The 19584-nt window shown below is 44.7% G+C and overlaps 1 protein-coding gene across 5 annotated transcripts in view; it reads right to left on the bottom strand.

The window, feature by feature from the left end:
* The window catches only part of znf469 (zinc finger protein 469), a 1056360-nt gene that overhangs the window by 120126 nt on the left and 916650 nt on the right, over nt 1-19584 (bottom strand). The window contains exon 7 of one of the 5 annotated variants that reach the window (XR_013576938.1): nt 9304-9615. The exons of the other annotated variants lie outside the window; for them this stretch is intronic. The gene's annotated coding sequence lies outside the window, so the exon portion shown is untranslated. Of the gene's footprint in view, nt 1-9303; nt 9616-19584 lie in introns of those variants that run through there. 5 annotated transcript variants of the gene reach the window in all.

Genomic DNA, 19584 nt, shown 5'->3' with positions numbered 1-19584 from the left:
CCCCAAGGCTCGACCCAACCTTGCACCCCTCGTCCCCCACAGCACCCTGAGGCCCAGCCCATTCTGACACACTCCCCGGAGGTCCAACACCCCACCCTTCTCCCAAGGCTTGACCTGACATCTCCCTACAACGAGGCCCGGAGGTCCGGCCCTCACCAGAGGCCCAACCTGAACCCACCCACTCCCCTGGAGGCCCAACCTGACACCGCTCCCTCCGGGAGGCCTGACCCAACCCTTCATCCTCACCGGAGCACCACAGGCCCAACCCCCCCCCCCACCCCGATCATCCCACCTACCCACCCGAGGCCCGACCCAACACCCCCTCCCCCAAATCCTACTCCACCTTCCCCCAGCCCCAAATCCTGCCCATTTACCGATTACACTTACCTTCTCCCTGGCTTGTCCCTGGCCTGTCAAAGACCTTTAAACTTCACTGGACCTTTAACTTTCCTGATTTACAGCAGCTAGTGCCATGAAAAGGGGATGTGGTCTCTTTGCATCCCACAGAGCTGCACTCAGTGTTAGGCCCCAGGGACACTCTGCAGTGCCCGGATCTCACCTGGCCTGAGTCAGAAGGTTGGGCGAGACAGGATGGAAAAACATTTCAGTTAAGAAACTAGGAACAGAGTGGCAATCCAAGGCTGATTGCCAGACCAAGGAAGTCCAGGCCCATCATCTTGAGGTTAATGTTGTGAAATTTATAAAAAGGAGAACAAATGCGGGAGACCACATGGCTCATCTAGTTCATCCTTCCACAGAAACTAATGGTCCAATCACCACATCCAACTGTCCAATTATTTACCAAATTGCAATATCAATATGGATGGCAGAGGTGATTTAGTCCATCTCTTATTATTGGCCCAAAAGCCTTCTAAAGTCCCTTCATTGCAGTATCCGTTTTCTTGAATGGTTCCAGGGTTTTCACTTCATTGCTCTAGTCTGGTCTGTTGTACTCTGGTAGTCTTATGATCTCAGATTCCCTACTCATGCACTCCTTCATGGTTAGAAATCTGCAAGACATTGGAACCTAGAGTCTGCATTGCAACAGGCCATCATCTTCCTGGGGTTACCAGTGAGCAGAAACTGAACGGGACCAGCTATATAAATACTGTGGCTACAAGAGCAGGTTAGAGGCTGCGAATTCTGCAGCAAGTAACTCACCTCCTGTCTCCCCAAAGTCTGTCCACCATCTACAAGGTGCAAGTCAAGAGTGTGATGGAATACTTCCCACTTGCTTGGAAGAGTATGGTTCCAACAACACTCAAGACGGTTGACACTACCCAGGACAAAGCAGCCCTCTTGATCGGCACCCCATCCACCACCTTAAACATTCACTCTCTGCCCCACCGACATATGGTGGCAGCTGTGTACACCATATACAAGATGCACGGCGGCAACTTGCCTAGCCTCCTTCGACAGCACCTTCCAAACTCGCGACCTCTGACACTTAGAAGGACAAAGGCAGAAGACAGATGGGAACACCACTGCCTGAAGTTCCCCTCCAAGCCACACACCATACTCACTTGCAACTTTATCATTGTTCCTTCACATTCACTGGATCAAATTCCTGGAACACCCTCTCTAATAGCACTATGGCTGTACCCGCACCAGGTGGACTGCAGGGGTTCAAGAAGGCAGCTCATCATCATCTCTTCAAGGGTAATTAGAGATGGGCAACAAATGCTGACCTTGCCAGTGACGCCCACATCCCGTGTAAGTATAAAAAAGACTGAGCTTCCACCAAATCTGTAACAAAAACCTTCTTAGCAGACTGTCTTGCTGCAGGATTCATGGAGGCAACCACAGCCTCCATGGTTGACTGCGTTGTTTCAATGCTCTGCATGGTAACCTATCTCGATTTCTGCTCATTAATTTAAATAAATGCAACATTAGCAGGCTCCCTCATGGGCTTGTGCTCCTGTCATCCAGATTTCCTGTATTTTCTGCACACAGATGGTGCAATCGTCCCAGGCACAGGAACTGGAAAGATCTTTCTGCTATTAATTGAGCCTTGTTCCTGTAATATTTATAAATAAGCCAAGTGACTTTAAATACAGCGTTTAAAGCTGGCAGTAAAGGATAGAAACCATAACTGCCAACTCAGGGAAAGCTGGAAAGCAACTGTTCCCAAAATAGTGCACCCCTAATCCAGCATCTGTCATGAGTCTTTATAACCCAAAGCATCACCTGCCGATTGCCTTAGGCTCATTACGACTGGATTTGTTAGTGCATGACAGTGATTATGACTGTGTGCATATGCATGCTACAGTCATAAGGACTTATGTTTTTGTCAACAAAATGCAGTAGCGCCTTACTAATTGTAAGATAGGGTATAAAGAATGTCCACCAACTTCACTTACTGTGCTTTAAGCAAGTAAATGAATGACTGTTCTAGGAAGCAGAATATCAGTCATTTCTTAAAAGCATCTGGGATTTACAAAGGGAAAAAAACATCCTTAATATCTTCATAGACGATTCTTCCACTTCTTCAGAATTGCAAAAGCCAACACTACTCAAGAGGAGGAGAGCAAGAATGAGGGAATCATAATCAGGCATTTGGACCGTCCGCTGTAAGATCACATACAAATTGTGACTGAATTGGCAATGGCATTGATAGAAGCCATGGGGATGAATGGTGCAATAAATGAATAAATTCATGTTAATTGTATTCACCTAATTTGAGCTAGAATGGACTTTGCATCTGATGACATTTAGTATTTTCACCAGATGCCACATGGAATCACTTCAGGGCAGAATTTTCTATGGGGCTTCAGAGCACTGCTGTCATGCCAAATAGGGGTCAGAAGCCCGGATAGTGTGGGGAACAGTGGCTGTGGTTTTCCCAAATTAGCCAATTATTGGCCAGCAGGTGGGATCACGGTCTAATTAAGGACAGGGGCAGGCTCTCAAAGCTGGAGGGCCAACTGGAGCCCCTCCAGCACTGAAGAAGCAACAGGCTCCCTTTTCAGGTATGTGAAAGAGAGGGCACCCCAAGATAGAGGTGCACTCTCTCCAACATTTTTAAACAATAAATTAATAAATGGCCTTAGCAGCCAGGCCACCATTGTGGAGAGTGAACATCAAAGGGCCTCAAAGCCTTCCAGGAGCTACACTGTTCCTCAATGCCTTTGGGGACCTGTAGGCCTTAATACATCTTTAACTAGCAAAATTGGCTTTCTGCTGCTGATGGGCAGGTAGCCCTGCCGTCTGCCCAATCCCTGCCCATCTCACCTCCGGGAAAATGGCCCAGGGGGCCGGCAGTGTGAAATTCTGTGCTGCCTGCATGCATGCCCATCCCCATTGGGGCCTAAAAATTCAGTTCTTCATTCTCAGAACTGATATCTGTCAATTACCACTGAATGTATATCATTTATAAAAATATTAAAAGGAAAACCAAACTGTTCAAGCATGAGTTGACTCTAATCACCCAGGTACAAACTGTACTGGTCTTTTTATGCTCTTTGAAGATGCCAGAGCCAATTTGTACCATATCTATCCATGTATATGTCCAATCCACATATACATATTTTGTAGCAGGTGCAATGAGAGGTTGAACAATTGGAGGAAACCTGGCCAATTTTTCTTGTCCCTAGCCCGGCAATGATGAAGTTAATTATAGCGGCACTCAGTCACCACCACCCTCCCTCACCTCCCTCTCCTCACTACACTCCTTCCTGAGATCAGCTAAGAATTGCACAGACCAGGAATTGAACCTATAACGTTATTATTCATGGGCAAGTAGGATAGCATGATGAGATTTAGAAATTAAACCATAATCATGGTATATTGTTCACTGGTGAACATATGGTTACCCACCATCCTCTCCACTCAGGAAGGAAAATAACACAACCCAAGCAGAACAATAATAACAGGCTAAAAATATTAAAACATTAAACTTAAATTAAAAAGATGGAATAAATCCACAAGGGGTTAATATACTTGTTTATCAAATGCCCTGTCAAATTTTGATGAACAATGGGTTCATGAGGGGAAAATCAGATGTGTCTCCTGGTCGCCCTTCAAGATTGAACCTGAACAATATAAGGGTTTGCCTACAAAGTTCAGATTCTTTAGTCAGAACTGCAACAGATGGTCCAAATTCCAATTTTTGCTATGGGTCATTTCATATGAAAGCCATTTCTTTCCAAGTAAAAAAAAAAAGTGGTGTTTAACCAGTTTTACACCTTGTGCAGTGTGGTTTCAGTTTCTAGAGATTGCCGGTTCCTTTGTTTATTGCTCAGTGCAGTTTTACCTTTTACAATGAATTATCTTAATTAATCCATTTAACTCACAGGTTATCAATCTGCATATATTAAAATTTGAAATGAGCTATCCCTGTCACTAAAGTGACTCTAAATTAATTGGTTTCTGTATTCAAAATTCTTTGTCATAGATGTGTCAATCCTGAAATTCTGGGAGAGTTTGTCAGGTGTCCTGCCCCCAGAAAAACAGCGTGAAGGGATGAAAACTATACTAAATGAAGTCAGAAATTTCCCTAGTTGTCACAAGGATTTCAGATGGGCAAACTTTGCCAGTTTTGGAGATGCATATATCAAACTGTAAGGGTTGGCTTTGAGGTTTCACTTTAGAGCCCCTGGTTTCCCAATGTTAAATTCTATTTCCACCAACTGAGTGCCAGCATGAACATATCCCTGGAATTCCAAGGAATATAGATGCACTTTTTCCTCTCACAACCAGTCATATATTCATCACTAGAGAAAAAGACAGCCACTGAATTATTCAGGATTGTACATTGGCAATAGAGGTACTAAATGTTTACCTTTGTTGTTGTGATTTCCAATACAGATGTCATTGTCTGCCAGCTGTTATGGAAATAAACTAACTGCAGAATACAGGACATTTCTTAACTTCTACAAAGTGTTATTTTTCTCTGTGTAAATGTGGCAGACTTTTTTTTTTAAACAGGAAATGGTATAAGCAATGAGGTACCCAAATTGGCTCTAACTCATGAATTGAGCAAATTAACCTGAACTGACCTAATCCAAGTCACTTCAGGTTTGGAGCTTTGTTGACCACTGAGATCTAATGGTTAAAATGGTTGACAGATCAAAAGAAAATCAGCTAAGTAATTTTTATATGAGGTAAACTATGTGAATGTATTTTGCTTATGGTAATCGAATCAAGTATTAAAAAATACACAGAAGAGAACAAGTGCCAGAAATGCTGCATTAAATTTTTAAAACTTTCATTTGTTTACACCACATACTCTGTTGACGAGCCAAGATAATTCATTAATAGGGTGAAACTATCACTGGAATTTGTGATTTGTCCCAGCTGGCACCAGATAACTCTGTAAGGTAATGCTTTAACTGGTAGGGTGATCCAGGTTAACAAGCGCTGGGAAGCGCAGAAATAGGTAAGTTGTGCAATTTTACTTGGGAAAACTCCGCTGTAACCCTTGCAAACACTTATGGATCTCTAAATCTTTTCTGTTGGCAGCCTGTGCTTAGATTCTTTAGGCTTCAGCAAGTGCGTGTGTTACTATGGGGAGGGATTTCACTCCATATCAGGCAAACCCTATTATGTGAATTCCTTGATCATTTGACCCGGAAATTCTTAAACATAGTGACGTGTTTCATGTGTATCAATTAGCAGGCCAAAAACAATACCCAATGCAGATGCTAAGAAGGACTGCTTGTCACAGTTTAGTGACCCTGGAAAATTCTTCTGGAATTGTCTTTGTTAAATTTGAAATGTGGAATGTAGTTATATACTTTTGAACAGTGCAGCAAAGTCAGAAGCATTTTTATTTGGAATCAGGGTTGCATTCTTTTCATCAAATTCTCACCAATGGTTTGAGAGAACTGGAAACACTAACAGTTTTATGAGAACAGCAATGGCGTTTATGGATTTTCTGGTTCCTCCAGGAAGCTTTCATTCTTTCCTACTCAGTCAAGAAAGAGAGAAGAAAGAGCCACAATTATGTCTAGCAAAACATTCCTGCAGTAACTGTAACCACAGCATGAAACCACACGTCATTAAAAGCAATGGCTGCCAGGTCAGTCCAGAGAGGACAGGCAGTTCTTTTCATAAGAGAGCTATCTTACAACAATGGAAGCTACTGGTTGTGCATTTCTAAGGACTAGAAGAGTGTGCCTAAATGAAAGGCCACTTCAAACATCCCTATCAGGGAGTGAACATGATTAAGTAAAGTCAATATACATAAATAAGACAAAGCATATTCTGTTTAGTTGGGAAGGTGCATTACAATCAAATGCCAGGATAAATCTCGTTTGTGTATTTTTCTTTCATCAGTGAGAAAAATATGAAAATGGAATATCTTAAGTCTGAATTTTTTACATAAATATTTTCCTTTCCTGACGTGTTCAGATTTGGAAATATACTTGGATACAATAGAGAGGCACTGTTCCTTCATGCCGAGTCTGTAAAGTAGACAATGAAAATATGACTTACTTTGACCCCAGCCAAAAGTTGTAGCTCAAAAGGTAAAAACAGAGGTCAGGGAAGCAATTTAGATGGAATGAAGGAAATATTTTTTAAACTAATATTGGTGAGGAACAGACACGGAAACTCTTAGTATAACCGTGTAACTTAATGGCAAAGCAAATGGGTAACTTCTGTACCGGCTTCAGGTCCCTTCCTCCAATTACAAGCTCAAAAAAATGTTGAAATACTATTTCCGAAGACTTAAAGAAAGAGTGAAACACCAAAACTATTCTGACGGCAAAAACACGAATGCTCCATGAAAGGTGCGAGCCAAGCTGAACCTGACAGTAACAAACCGAAGCCGAGTGACTCCACTGTCCAATCGGATCACTGTTTGGGGTCAGAATCTGGCACAAAGTTAGTGAGAGAATGAATCGCTGAATATACATATGTATTATTAATACATTCCTTGAAGTCAATTTATAGTAAAGCCCGAACCCTCCAGTTAATAAGATCTTTTGACATGATGGTATTGGCAGTCCCTGCCTGGAGCTCATTGGATAGGTTTCATTTTGAATTTTGAGAAATTGCTATAAGTCCAAGATGTACATGTCTTCAAAATATTTTGCTCTGCATTGCTCATGGTGCAATGTTACTGCAGCACTTAGAATTTACAGACTGAACAGATTACTTCAGCCATCAGAACAGAAGCCTAACACAGAGCTTAGACAAAAGGCAAAATACTGCGAGTTCATTGTTTTATTACCTACTCTTTTGAAAGAATATATGTACATAACACAAATCCAAATGATGTGGCTGACCTTGTAACTGGAATTTAATTGGTCTCGTCATAACTCACAATGTTTTCATTGCCTAATAACTAGAGATAAGCACTCAACTAATACATCGTTCAGAATGTTACAAATTTAGCCATTTCCAATTTGTTTGCAAACATGTGGGTTTGGCTTATTTCAAATTACATGCATGGTTAAATGCGCCTGTCCCTTTAAGTAAATACAGTGGCAGAAATGCACAGAAAGCACAAATATCAGTCTATACACTCATACAAACATTTTACCCTCTATCACAGTGGCATGAATTCACAGAGGGATAGCAACTTAAATGTGTTTTGTGTGTCCTGCCTTTAGTTTCTTGCTGTCACTTATGTGACATAGAGAAATATGTGTAACAGGATTCATTTATAAAAAATTTCTGATCCACGCTGATGCTCTTATTCCCTGTTCAGTAATAAGCAAATGTCTGTTTCCTGGTGGTCCAGGGGCGTTGTGGCATTGACTTTGGACTCTCCAACATTTCAGGCCTCTGAAGCCAAAAATAAGGACAGAGAAAGCTAAATGATCACGTTCCATCTCTTAATTTCCTGTCACCTTGAAATATTTTCATTTGAGAATAATTACTAGCAATACTGAAACCTTTATTGTCAACTTGAGCAGATAAAAAAAGTAACTCAGGAGGTATTTTGAAAAGCAGCAGTTCCCTGTATTTTGTGTTAGTATGAGTTCTCCCACTGTGAGTAACTGTTTTTCTTTTCGTTTTGGTTCCAGTAATATCTGTGTACTAAGGCCAATGGTTACATACTGTTCTTTGCTTTTTTTTTCCCCCTTTATGTTGCCTACTGCCTCCCACTGCTACACTTCCTTCTGCAGCCGTAAAGATAGGACTGCCTAAATCAAAGATTTCTATACAACTGCTGTGTAAAGGCCTGGTAACACAGCAGGAATAATCTTGTATTTTTTGACTTCAAGTCTCAGAGAAAACAGACTCTCTGTGCCGGACTCCAATTTATTCTATCTTTTTAATAGTTCTATTGAGAAATGGGAATAAGGGCAGTGGGACTGAACCTGAAGTGAAATTGGAACTTATAATTCATAGTAAGGTTGGGATTCAACCTGAGAAACCACAGGTTTAGAGTTCAATGTTCTTCTATCAGCCCCACCACCAAATAGACCTTGTGATACATACAGTAAACAGTTGGTTAAAAACAGATGGAGGGTGTTCAAAAACAGTAATGAATACGAAAATAAACAAGCACTAAAATAGGGGGATAACTTTTTTGGGTGTAGGTTTTTTCCCCCCATATCTATATATGGTTAAAAGAAAATATAAGACGTCAGTGGAATGGGAAATCACCCTACTGGCAATTCACTACTACTCCTTTTATGCACATGAAGTTGGAAAAAACCTGGGCACAAAATCCTGATCCACGTGGCTGGATTTAGTGAGATGCTGGGGTCCCTGCTCACCAAAAAAATTAAGGGGCAAGGCAGCCCCCACTTCACCAGCTTCCTGCAGCACTGTCAGGCTGTTAATTGGCTTAAGGCAAGAGCTCAGTTCCCATCTGTCCAATCAAACGACCGGTAGCTCGCAGGTCTCGGCAGCGCCACTGGGAGTGGTGGCCTCTTGTGGGACTGCATCCAGTCCCCACAGGCGAGGAGACACGGAGCCATTAAAGGTAAGTTGTGGGGTCGGGGAGGGGGATGCACTTTTGCAAGGCCAGGTTAGCAGGCATCCGATGAGGAGTTAAGTGTTGGGCGACTCGTGTAGACAGGCCAGGGGGATAGGGGAACCATGATTGGGTGAGGTGGGGGCGGGGGGTGATGTGAGAGGGGGCCTTCGATGGACTTAGGAGGCCTGACACCTTATTGCTTGCCAACAGCCTTAGCAGTGGAAGGGGCAGGCATGTGGGCAACATGGCTCTCAATTTTACAGGTTCACCCCAGCTGCCAACCCATTCCTAGGGGCCCATGGTAATCAACAACTGAGACAAGTTTACATTCCAGATTTTATTAATTGAATTCAAATTCCACCAACTGCCATGGTGGGAACATCAGGCCCTGGGTCTCTGGATTACTAGTCCAGCGACATTATGACTACACCACTGTACATAAGCAGGAAATTGGAAAGGGGAGGTTGTGGTGAGGGAGGTTGTTGGTCCATGTTCACACTATCTGCAGCTTGCTTATCATGGCAGATAGTAAGGTTAGGGTAAGCTGGGACTTGAGGAGTGGCATAAGGCAGCACTGTACCATCATCCTCAATGCTCTCAATGTTATTGGATGGCACAGACTCTGTCACAGTCAGTTGCATGGGGCAGAGAGCTCTCTCCTCTGTAGGTCTCAGGGGATGCAGGCGTTCTTGTCCCACACCAGTTTTGTTCTTCACCCTTCTATTGTGTGCGACCTAGGCCTGCAAGGGAGAGGACACAGAATGTCAGTTACTGTGATGCTCTGCGCTTGGGTGATGTGCCTGTCACAGCTGAATACTTGGAGGTATGGTGAAGCAATGGAAGTTGAGTGTGTGACTGGCATCATAGGAATGCGTGTGAGGGTAAGGTAAGGTATTTGGATGTTACGTGTGAGCTCTGAGTGTCAGGGTCTGCTAATGGGTAAGTGATGGGGGTGTGATGGATAGGAGATATCATATCAAGATGCATTCATTGACCTTGACCACCCATATGAGGTAATTTGAGTTCTTGTGGCACTCCTGCCAGATCCTTGGGGCTAGGCTCTGGGACTTGGCCTCTCTGGCCACTTGTTCCCAATCCCTTCTGAGGGTGATCTTAAATGTGTCCTGACTCACATCAATACCATGGCATCTCTCCTCCTGTCCACTTCCATGTCTAAGGCCTCAACCACCACTTCTGTGGACCTGGCAGCCCTGTCTCTTCCTTGGTGTTTGATGTTCCTTCTTCAGAATTGCAGCAATAGCATGCAACAGCAGCCTCCTATAATTCAGTACAGCTCCCCTCTAAGAGGGACAGACTACCTTTAGGAGGAGTCGGCTGAGTGCACCGGGTGCTATTAGCAGACGCTGCTCAGCCCCTTGCTGAGTGCACAGGCAGCTGACAGTGTGGGCTCTGCTCAGACCAACGCTATTATCAGGTAAACCAGAAGGCAGCACCAAATTTGTGAGCTGCCTATCTCCATGGCAACAGGCATCACAAATCTCAACCCCTGAATTCAAAAAGCAGTGTGAACAAATTTCTAGCTCCTGGCCTTTTAATTCAGAATCTGTATAAAGAAATTTCCCAGCTCACCTTGAGCTTACTATCTGCCATGATAAGCAAGCTGCAGATAGTGTGAACATGGACCATCAACCTCCCTCACCACAACCTCCCCTTTCCAATTTCCTGCTTATGTACAGTGGCATAGTTGTAATGTAATTGGACCAGTAATCCAGAGACCCAGGGGTTGATGTTCTGGGGCATGGGTTCAAATCCCACCATGGAAGCTGGTGGAATTTGAATTCAATTAATAAAGCCTGGAATATAAAGCTGGTCTCAGTTATTGATTACCTTGACGCCATGGGCCCCTGGGAATGGGTTGGCAGGTGGCGGGAACCTGTAAAATTGAGAGCCACACTGCCCATGTGCTCACCCCTTCCACTGCATGGGCTGGCGGTAAGCAAGAGGGGGTCAGGCCTCCTGAGCCCATCGAGGGCCCCCTCCCTTGCCCATCCTAGTTCCTCTATCACCCTGGCCTGTCTACACCAATTGCCCACCACATAACCTCCGCGCCGGAGGCCTGCTAGCCTGGCCTCACAAAGACGCACCCCTCCTCAAACCCGCAACCTACCTTTAATGGCTCCGTGACTCCTCACCTATGGGGACTGGATGCAGTCCCACAAGTGGCCACCACTCCCAGTGGCACTGCCAAGACCAGCGAGCTACCAGTCATTTGATTGGACGGATGGGGACTGAGCTCTTGCCTTAAACCAATTAACAGCCAGACAGGGCTGCAGGAAGCTGGCAAAGCGGGGTCTGGCTTACCCTCCAACTTTTTTGGTGAGCAGGGACCCCAGCATCTCACTAAATCCAGCCACGTGGATCAGGATTTTGTGCCAGATTTTTTTCAACTTCAGCATGTGCATGCAAGGAGCAGTAGTGAATTGCCAGAAGGGTGATTTCACATTCCACTGATGTCTTATATTTTATTTTAGCCATATAGAGGTATGGGGGGAAAAAAAATTATACCCAAAAAAGCTATCCCCCTATTTTAGTACCTGTTTATTTTTGGTTATCATTAATTTATTTTGTGATAATTGTAAATTTGTGCTTTTTCACTACTGTCTTGCTGCCCAGTAAAAACAATCTATCGCTGTATCTTTTTGATTGCTTAATATCATTCCTATAATGGGTTTCCCAAACAGCACACAATGCTCCAACTGTGGCCTAACATCATATATCAGTTCAACAGTACCTCCGTATATCTATGTTTACACATACAAAACCAACCGTCAGTTTGTCTTTTTATGATCTTCATCTACATGTGCTGCCATCTTTAATGATTTGTATATCTGAACACCAAGTCTACTTCAATTGAAATCTTATTAGGTAAGGTGTATTTCTATTACCTTTCAAATGTGCGACTTCACATTTTCCAACATTGCACTATTTGTCCACCCTACAAGCTCATCTTTGTCTTTAAGCTGTTTTTCACAAGCGTTGTCACAATTTTCCCAGTCCCAATGGGATGTCATCGTTGAGTTTTGATAATGGGTGGAATGTTCCGTGCCCGCTGACGTTGGGCGTGTTTGGTGGCATGAGCAGACAATATGACCAAAAGAAGGCCAAAAATCGGTTTCACAACATCGTGAAACCAGTTTGCAAAAGTTCCCTCTTCCCATGAATGGCAGGCCGTGTTTCCTGCTGTCAGACGTCAGGAACCTCATTGTAATACATCTATATATCATTATAAGCCTGGCTTGCTGGAATCATAGGGGGAGGCGGTAGTGTAGTGGTATTGTCAGTAGATTGGTAATCTAGAGGTTCAAGACAATGCTCTGGGTTTGAATCCCACCACAGCAGATAGTAGAATTTGAATTCAAAGTCTAGTGATGACAATGAAACCATTGTTGATTATTGTAAAAACCCATCTGGTTCATTAATGTCCTTTCGGGAAGGAAATCTGCTGTCCTTACCTAGTCTGGTCTGGCCTACATGTAACTCCACATGTGGTTGACTCTTAAATGCCCCCAAGGGCAAGGGATGGGCAATATATGCTGGCCTAGTCAGCGACGTCCACATCCCAAGAATTTTTAAAAAAATCATCCCCCACGCTGGATCATCCAAGCACATCGACGTGTTTCACACCAGCATATATAAGGCGTTCACTTGCTGGACATCGAGGGGCACCCAGAGGTACATGCACAGTAACGATCTCCCCCATGGTTCAAGCTTGCAGTGCGGGTTAGGGGAATGCCTGCACCTGAGTTGAGAGCACAGCATGCAGTCCAATGGGCAAAGCTGCTGTCAAGCGGTCAGGTGGAGTGGGGCGGAGGTGGGTGGGGTCTCGGGCAGCCATGCAGCACACTAAACTCTGACCAGCCAAGTGGTGGCCAGCACTCTCCGGGATGCATTAAGCTACCTTCAGACTTAAACAAGAGAGGTTCTCAGAACACCCAAGCTAAGCCACGCGTCTCTCTTTCATCCTGTAGGAGGAGTACATTAGGAGCCTGGTGATCTGGCTGTATGCCTCATGGCTTACAGAAAGCGGACACGGCAGAAAGTGGAGATGAAGGAGAAGAGAGTGACGGAGGTGCCTGGCTGGGCAGAGGGAGGAGCAGCACCCTCAGGAAGAAGGTGCAGCTGGGGCTCCCGCACAGGCTACTGAACAGCCTCAGCAAGCTGTCGCTGTTTGGTGCCTAGCTAGACCCAGGGTCTATAGATGCCGCCTTTCATTCCTGCAGATGACCAAGAACCAGTGTCGCCAAAGACTGCGCATGTGCAGGGAACTGGTTGGTCATGGACATGGAGGGCATCCACTGCCCTTGGCTGTGAAAGTGATCGCACTGCTCAATTTTACGCCCATGACTCCTTTTAGGGCTCCACAGGTGATCTCTGTGGGATATCGTAAGCCTCCACCCACAAATGCATCCATGAGGTCACAGACGCCATCTCTGTGAGGGCACACAACTTTGTTCATTTCGCCCGGGACCAGGAGAGCTAGGATGAAAGAGCGTTTGGATTTGCCCAGATCTCAGGTTTCCCACAGGTGCAGGGTGCCATCGACTGCATTCATGTGGTGCTCAGATCTTCAATGTAACAAGTGGCCAACTATGTCAACCACAAGGGTTTCCATTTGCTGAATGTTCAGCTGGTGTGCACCCACCACAAACGCATCCTGCAGGTCTGCACACAGTTCCCAGGGAGTGTCCATGACTCCTAAATTCTCAATTGGTCTCAGATCCCTGATGTCTTCCAGGGTCCACAGAGGCTGCAGGGTTGGCTCCTTGGGGACAAGGGCTACCCGCAGAGGATGTGGCTGATGACATTCGTGTGACGGCCTCAGACTGCAGCAGAGCGACGGTATAACGAGGCTCATGCTGCAACTTGCACCTTGGTGGAGAAAACCATCGGGATGCCGAAAATGAGGTTCCAGTACCTGGACCGGTCTGGTGGAGCCCTGCAATATGGTCCATAGAGGGTGTCACGCAGCATCGTCGCCTGCTGCACCCTTCACAACCTGGCACTGCAATGGAGAGAGGAGATGGCTGAGGAGGAGAGATGGAGGAACTGGATGTCTCCTCTGATGAAGGAGGTCCTCGAAGGCGACGATGACTGTAGTAACTGAAGGTGTAACCTCTCCTGTTGTCTATCAGGGGTCACGTGATGTTCTGGGAGGCTCTGACCAATGAGCCCTAAACACAGGCAATCTGGGGGGTGTGGCTTCCTGATGAGAGTCCTGATCGAGCATGTAGCACCTGAAAAGTTCTCTATAATAAAGTTTATTTGTTTCTTGTTGAAACCTGTCCTCTCTGTCGAGTCATTACATTTGGCGACGAGGGTAAAATTGCTCCGACTCTGCAGCTCACTTTGTTACCGTGGTGAGTACATCGAATCTTCAGGAAAAGAAAGGGCTACTCAGGAGTCATACTACTCTTCAGCACCATCGATCCTTATGAGGCGACTATGGAAGGCTGGAACCAGTATGTAGAGAGACTCAGATTTTATTTCGTGGTGAATTAAATTACCGTGGAGGAAAAGCAGAACGCCATCCTTTTGAGTGTATGTAGCAGGAAACATACAATCTCATTCGCAATTTGACGGTCCCGAGCGTGCCCAATTCTGAGTGCTATAATGAAGTAGTGGACCTTGTGAAAACGCATTTCCAGCTGAAATAAAGCAGTGTTTTAAATTTAATTCCAGAGTTTGGCCCCGGGAGAATCCATCGCAACCTATGTAGTGAACCTGAAGCAGTTGACAGAACACTGCGACTTCAGGGACACATGAAATGTTATGCGCCGGGACCGATTAGCTTGTAGAGTTCAGGACGATGCCATACAGCTCCGTTTACTCGCCGAGGTCGACATCGACTTGAAGCGCGCCCTAGAAATCTCCCTCGCCATGGAAGATGCTCTGAGAGACTCGCAGGCTTTGCAATGCATACAACATGGCGCCGTTCTTCATGTGGGGTGGGAACCTACTGCCGAGCGTGGCGTGAAAACCAGACCCGCAGCATCGAAGCGAGATGCAATGTCTGCTGAAAAAGCCCAGTAGAAACACTTCAGCAGCAACTTCAACATAAGTTGTTATAGATGTGGAGGTGACCACGGACTGGATACCTGTAAATTTAGGAGGCAGAATGACATTGCTGCCATAAGAAAGACCACGTAAGAAGGCAATGCAGTGCAAAATCGAAACAGCCCATAAAGCGGCAAACCAACATGACTGAATTAAAAAATACAGCAGAACCTGAAGCTGCCGACACCGATGTTTATTCCCTGTATAACGTAATCGCTGTAAAAACAGAACCTATCACTGTCACAATCCAAGTTAATGAGAAGCCACTAATAATGGAGGTGGATAGAGGTGCCTCGATACATTAGTGGGAGAGCACACTTTCAAATACCTTAATGAAGATAGACAGCCAATAAACCTGGAGCGGACATCTGCTAAATTAAAGACATACACTGGAGAGTCTATTCAGGTAAAGGGCATCGTCACAGTACAGTGTTTTATAGGCAGCAGACAGCCCAGCTGCCTGTGATAATAGTGAAAGGAGAAGGACCCAGTCTTTTAGGCCGAGACTGGTTACAGAAGATCAAGCTTGTCTGGTCTGTGATATTTCACCTGAAAACAGGAGGAGTTCCTGAACTGCTAATTAAATATGACATGGTTTTTGGGGGTGAATTAGAGAAGTTAAAAGGTGTGTAGGCCAAGATATATGTGGATCTTCAGGCGACACCGTGTTTCTTTAAGGCCAGACCTGTGCCTTATGCGTTAAAGGAGAAGGTGGATGCAGAACTGTGCTGGTTAGAAAAGCTGGACATCATCCACCCTGTCCAATTCTCGGAATTGGCAGCACCCATAGTTCCAGTGGTTAAACCTGACCAAACCATACGCATTTGTGGGGACTATAAATTGACTGTAAATAAGGCAGAAAAACTAGACAAGTACCCCATTCCAAGGATAGACAACTTGTATGTAAAGCTGGCTGGAGGCAAGTCCTATACAAAATTGGATATGAGCCATGCCCACCAACAATTAGAACTGGATAGCATGTCAAGAGAATACGTGACTATTAACATGCACAAGGGTCTTTATCAACACACTTGCCTATCCTTTGGAGTATCGTCTGCATGTGCCATCTTCCAGAGAACAACGGAGGGTCTTTTACAAGGATTTCCCAAGTGGTAGTATGCCTAGATAACATTCTGATCACAGGGTCAACCATGACCCAACACTTGGCCAACCTGGAGGAGGCGCTAAGAAGATTCATGGAAGCCGGCGAATGGTTAAAGAAGGAAAAATGCACATTTCAAGTGCCAGAAGTTACTTACCTGGGTCACAGGGTGGACGCCATGGGTTTGCTTCAGTAGAAGAGAAAGTTCGGGCAATAAAAGATGCATCCTCACTGCCCAATGTAATCGAACTCAAGTCCTTCCAGGGTATGATCAATTACTATAGCTGCTTCTTGCCTAGTTTATCAACTGTGTTGCCACCATTACACTTGTTAAAAAAGAATCACAACAGGAAGAAGCCCTTGTGAAAGTAAAGAAACTGTTGCATTTGTTGTGTTTATTGGTAAACTTCGACCCATCGAAAGAGATGGTATTAACATGCAATGCCTCTCCTTATGGTGTAGGAACCATGTTATCACATAGAATGAAAAATGGATCAGAAAGGCCCATTGGCTATGTCTCGAGAACCCTCTCCACAGTCGAGAAGGGTCATTCTTAATTAAAAAAGGAAAGTTTATCGGTGTTATTCGGAGTGAAAAAATTCCACCAGTACCTACATGAATGACATTTCACCACTGTGTCAGACCATAACCCATTCAGTGAGGATAAGGTCATTCTGCCAATAGCATCAGCAAGAATACAATGTTGGGCTTTGATATTATCTGCATATGAGTATACTTTTATTTACCGTCCTGGCTTACACGTTGCAAATATGGACACACTCAGTCGTCTCCTGTTACCCGATAGCATTGTACATGCTCCTATTCCACAAGAAGTTGTGCTATTACTGAATTTCTTGGATTCTTTGGCTGTGTGAGAGAAGCAGATTAGAAATTGGATGAAAAGAGATCCAACATTGTTGAAAGTCAGAGACCTTGTTTTGCAGGGATGGTCAAATTTGCCTGTATCTGAAGATTTGAGACCATTCCATGCCGGAAATATAGAGTTAAGCTGTCAAGATGGAATTTTGTTGTGGGGGTCAATAGTTGTCACCCCATCACAAGGTAGAGAACTACTCTTGACAGAGTTCACAATGCACATCCAGGCATCTTGAAGATGAAAATGCTGCGCAAAGCTATGTCCGGTGGCCAGGCATTGACAGTGATATTGAAACCATGGTCAAGCACTGTCTCCATCGTCAACAACAACAGAAATTGCCTGTTTCAGCTCCATTGCATCAGTGGGAGAGGCCTGGTCAACCCTGGGTTAGACTACATTTCAATCATGTAGGACCATTCTTGGGTACCACGTTTTTGTTGATGTTAGATGCACATTCTAAATGAATGGATGTATATGAAGTCAAAGCGCCAGCATCGAGCCCAACTATCGAGAAGATGTGTCACTGTTTTAGTATACATGGCATACCTTAAATCATCATTTCTGATAACGGGACAGCCCTTACCAGCACAGAGTTTCATAAATTCCTGAATCTGAATAGACTCAGACATATTAAAAAAGCCCCTTACCATCCTTAATCGCATGGTTTAGCTGAGAGAGCTGTAGAAACTTTCAAGTCTGGTATGAAGAGGTTATCAGAAGGTACTTATAATAATACTTGATTAATACTTCCTGCTCTAGAATCTCGACTTTTCCACTTTCTTTTCAGTTATCGTACTACGCCAAATTCAACTACGGGTTCAACACCCTCTGAATTATTGATGAAATACCGCCTACATACATGGTTAAGCCTGGTGTTTCCAAATTTAAAGGGGAAGGTAGAGCGGAATCAGAGTTACCAAAAATTGAACCACTTTATACACAGCAAAGCTCTCACAGTCTAGGTGATACGGTATTCGTGCAAAATTTTGGCAGTGGACCCTGTTGGGTTCCTGGAACCATTGTCTCAGAGACTGGTCCATTAGCTTTCCAAGTACAAGTGGAAGATAGAATCGTCCGTAAGCACATAGATCACATTCATACTATAGAGACATTCCAACAACCAACTATTTTGTCTGATTAACGTCAAACTGTCAATTCTGGAGGTGAAAGATCGACCTAGAATAGACATGCTCAATGTCTCTGTAGAGTTGTCAAACTCAGAGCTGCCACTTTCTAATGATGTGTCTTGTGCTGCAGTTCCAGATTCTGTTGATCCTGCTGAGGAACTTCAAGTGGTAGAGCTACTCCGCTCTAGCCGTACAAGGAGAGCACGTCAGAGACTCGATCTTTAATCACCAGAAATTTTACATATATATATACATATATATATATATGTTGTTGGATAGTCCATTGTTTCTTTGTAAATAGAAATTGTAAAAAAAACTAAAGGGGGAGGAAATGTAGTAACTGAAGGTGTAGCCTCTCCTGCTGTCTATCAGGGGTCATGTGATGTTCTGGGAGGCTCCGACCAATGAGCCCTAAGCGCATGCAATCCGGGGGGTGGGGCTTCCTGACGAGAGTCCTGATTGAGCGTGTAGCACCTGAAAAGCTCTTTGTAATAAGTTTATCTGTTTCTTGTTGAAACCTATCTGCTCTGTTGAATCATTAAAATGATGGTAATGAGGCCATCACACTGGCCAGACGAGGCAGGCACACTTGGGAAGCCCTCATAGCTGTTAGATTTGTGGAGGATGATGACGATATGCAGGGTGGAGACACCATAGATCCTCATATTGCACCTGTGAACGTTTGGCTCCAGTCTGGCTGATGGCAGCGCACATACGCTCTGTGATAAGGCTCCTGCCATGGAGATGCAGTGGAGGTCCTAATAGTCACTCGATTCCAGGAGGATGATGCAAACATGCAGTGAGGAGACTCCATAGATCTTCACGTAGTCTCTGAGAATGTCTGACTCCTGTCTGGCCGAGGGCAGCTCGCTTGCGCTCTGTGATCAGGGTCATATCATGGAGACGCAGCCGTGAAACTTTAAATGCACCTGATCCTTTTTCAGCCTTCAGCACCTGATCCCTTCAGGAGCACAGCATCACTGGTCACAGATGCTGATGAGATGGGGGCCAGCCCCACCTTAAAGTTGCTGAGAACACACAGAGAGAATGACGGAACTCTGTGACACCTGCCCACGACATTCTGGCAGCAATGACAAGCTCCATCGAGGTTCAGGCATCAGTAATGTGTCCAATGAATGTGAGGCTGGACCATCACTTTGGTCTGAAGGCTGCATAAAGCACACGGAAGAGGCCTTGGACTGAGATACCTGCCTTTATCTTGTGCAGGAACCAAGCTTTCACATCTGAGTGACATGAACACGGCTCATCAGAATGAGAAGCCATAGGCAGGGGGACATTGTTGGGAGTTTATTTACAATCGTGAAAATTACGTACAAGTGATTAATACCCATGCTCAGGCTGTGCAATAAGGTGGTCGCAAAGTGGTATTGTCACTGGACTAGTATTCCAGAGACCCAGCGTTCAAATCCCAACATGGCAGATGGTGAAATTTGAGCCTACAGGCATACTAGTCTGAAAATGTCCAATCTTGTCTGCTCTCAGAAGCTAAGCAGACTCAGGCCTAGTT

Source organism: Cetorhinus maximus, chromosome 6 (assembly GCF_964194155.1).
Source record: "Cetorhinus maximus chromosome 6, sCetMax3.hap1.1, whole genome shotgun sequence".
Taxonomy (NCBI): domain Eukaryota; kingdom Metazoa; phylum Chordata; class Chondrichthyes; order Lamniformes; family Cetorhinidae; genus Cetorhinus; species Cetorhinus maximus.
This window is presented reverse-complemented; position numbering and strand designations above follow the sequence as displayed.